Source organism: Fulmarus glacialis, unplaced genomic scaffold (genome assembly GCF_000690835.1).
Source record: "Fulmarus glacialis isolate BGI_N327 unplaced genomic scaffold, ASM69083v1 scaffold38581, whole genome shotgun sequence".
NCBI lineage: Eukaryota > Metazoa > Chordata > Aves > Procellariiformes > Procellariidae > Fulmarus > Fulmarus glacialis.
In genome coordinates, this window is record NW_009193057.1 from 40518 (window position 1) to 43516 (window position 2999).

Consider the following 2999-nt stretch of genomic DNA (forward strand, 5'->3'; position numbering starts at 1 on the left):
GCCAAGGTGCCCTCTTCCAGCCACTAGTCTGAGCAAACTGAGATGCAGACATCTACAACGCTTTTTCCAATCTGAATGAGATTCCTGTTGTGCCACACATACACATAAACAGCTACATACATTCACACACATTTCTCCTTTCCTCTGATTTGTTGCACATCTTCCCCTTTTTCCTCCTTTCCTACCCTAAGGTCATCATGTTGTCGAAGAAGAGCACTGTCTTTGAAAGCTTTTCCCTTGCCATGTCCCAGCTCTTGTCATGCCAGTTCACACTCTTTTCTAACTTTGTACATGAGGTTCCTTCAGACCTTTTTATCTTTCTCCCAACTGTTTTCTCAGACTCATACAAAGTGGGGATAGGCTATTGCTCCATCTTGTTTTATTCACCTGTCCTGATACTGCCTTCCCCTGTCTTGAAACTTTGGCCGGTTTTAAAATCCTCAAGCAATGATGCCTGCAGCCCTTTCCATGGGATTCTGACAGTCTGACAAAACTCAGTGGTTAGGGAAGCTGACCTGCTCATCACCCTGGCTGAAACCTGACTACTCCTAGTCACATCTTTTTGTGCCACTCTCAAAAGGTCTCCCTTGCATGCTGGTATCACCTGAACATCAAGGTGATGGCTATTCTGCATCACTATTAATCACTACTCATTCCTTATAATCCTTTGACATCACTTCCCAGACAACCCTTGCAGTCCTCACTCAATCTGTTGCTTTTCTCTGAATTCCTTTGCTTTCCACAATCTGTTTTGTGGTGTTGCTTGTGTGATGTTTAATAGCCGCAGCTCGGAGTTGGCTGCGTTTCAGTGGTAGGAGGGGGAACACAGTGAACTGTGAACTGAAACTCCATATAATGTTGCTAGAGATGCGAACAAGTAAAGGAGGGCTTGCTATGCACGCTATCTCCAGAAAAACATCTTTGCAAATGTCTATCTGTGCAGGCATTGTGGAGATAGGGATTACGTTATGCAGAGGGGAAGAGGAGCTGACTGACAGTAGAGATTTGCAGTCCATATTGATGTTTCACAATTGTGCATCTGTCTGCAGAACAGCCATGGAGCTCTCGAAGTCATTGCACTAAAAAAAAATAAGGAAAGATAAATCGATAACTTCACTTACCCTTTTACCACAGCTCAGAGGGTGGAGGAGGAGAGTGTCATAACAGCTCACACTCCTGAGAAAATTTTAATCGAAACAGTCTCCAACCAGAAAATACTATTTTGATAAAATCAACATTTTTCACAAAATCATAAGTACAAATGAAAAATCTCTATGGAAAAGGAGGCTCAAACAACATTTTCCGTATTGGAAAGTTTGCCTTAGGGAAAAAAATGCCAGATTTTCTTTCAAATTAAAATACTAATTTTGAAAGCCACCTTATATTTTCTTATCATATTCTACTGCTTGTATTGTTTTTACATTCTTCAGTTAATAATGGGAGACACTGATGTGTTCAATATCCTGCCATTAGCCTGGAATCAGTTTCTAGGATGTTAAAAACAATTCGTCCCTAACTAGTACTCAGCACGTTTCTTCTTCAGAGTGTAAAAATTTGAATTGTTTCATTCAGCACAGGCTAATAAAGCTGATACTGCTTTTGATAGAAAACTCATTACTTGGTAGAAAAATCACTTGTTTTGAAAAAAAAAAATCACCTGTACTAAATTATATAACAGAATATTTAATTATGATATTCATGGTATGCTATGTTACTGGTAGGACTGCATAACATGCCCTCATATGAGACTTGATTTGGCATAACCTAACTCTGCATTACAACTGACATGTGAAACGGTACCAAAATTTAACTAATTTTCAAAACAAAACATCAGTTATTCTTCTAAAAGTATGTAATGGAAATGTTCATAATTTTTAGTTCTTAGGAATACACTGAAAACAGTATTTTTATCACTAAGAGTAACAAGAAGCTTTGAAATCATAAACTTTGAAATTTCTCTTAAGATGAACATTTCAAGTTCTCACTTAACCTGTGATTCATTCTTTGTACTAACTCTAAATCTCCCTATTTGGAATAGTTTTAAGATTGGAGGCCTTGTCAAAAGCAATCATCATAAATACAGCATGCACTTCATCTTAGCTGGTTCTACCAGCATTTGTTGCTAGATAAATCAGCTCATCAGTACTCACTTTCATCTCAATTTTAATACTTTTTATATGCATTCACGGGAATCTCAAAATTACCCCCATCAGGATATATAAATGAGGATAAAATAAATCAGGATAAATTAAATTAATCTTGCAACCCAGCCACACCCAAGAACTAGGAAGGCTTCAACACTCCCCCCGCAGCCCTGCTCACAAAATCCTGTTGCAGGCAGGACCTGGCATGGGACAGACACTTCTCCTCCATTCCTCCGCTCATCCCATTCCGCACCTGGAGAGCTTGGACTTTCCTTTCTAGCATGTGAGAGCAGCAAGAAAGGAAAAAGATCTCCCTTCTGAAAGCGCAAGTCCTCTGCTTTTTCTGCCTTCAGCAGCTGCGGTGAAACTGCAGCCCAAGGCCTCCACCTAGTGTCTGCTGGCAGGCTCGGCACACCACCCCGGCTGAAAATGGGATGCCAGTGGGTGCCCTGAAGCTCACAGATAAAGAGCAAGTTTATTTTCAAGACGGGAATATTTTCCTCACAATACAAAAACGAGTCTCGGCTCGTTATGAACCACCCAAGCCTCCTATGCCGTCACCTAGAACTCAAACACTAGATTCTGGTTTACGCGTGGAGAGTAAGATTATCTTTTTTCTTTTCCCCCATCATACAGACCGTGCTAAAATCCAAGGCTTTAGGAGGATGCAACACAAAAGAGGAGAAGAGAAACTTGTTGGATTAGGTAGGACTGCTCTCCCACGGCCAAGGATATCTTCTTAACTTTTCTCCGTGGTGCTGCCTTCATTCCACAGTCAGCCCCCAAGAAAACTGAAGGACTTTCTAACACTTCAATCTCTACTAATTGAGGGACACTTAAAAATTAGTCCTGGCC

At 40.6% G+C, this 2999-nt stretch overlaps 1 long non-coding RNA gene across 1 annotated transcript; it reads right to left on the reverse strand.

Moving 5' to 3' along the window:
* Window positions 1–364: 364 nt before the first annotated feature.
* LOC104083715 lies at window positions 365–2540 on the reverse strand. Its single transcript, XR_683599.1, has 2 exons — window positions 2323–2540; window positions 365–1079 (listed from the first exon to the last, which is right to left on the reverse strand). It is a non-coding gene; the product is annotated as an uncharacterized LOC104083715 (long non-coding RNA).
* Window positions 2541–2999: the final 459 nt, after the last annotated feature.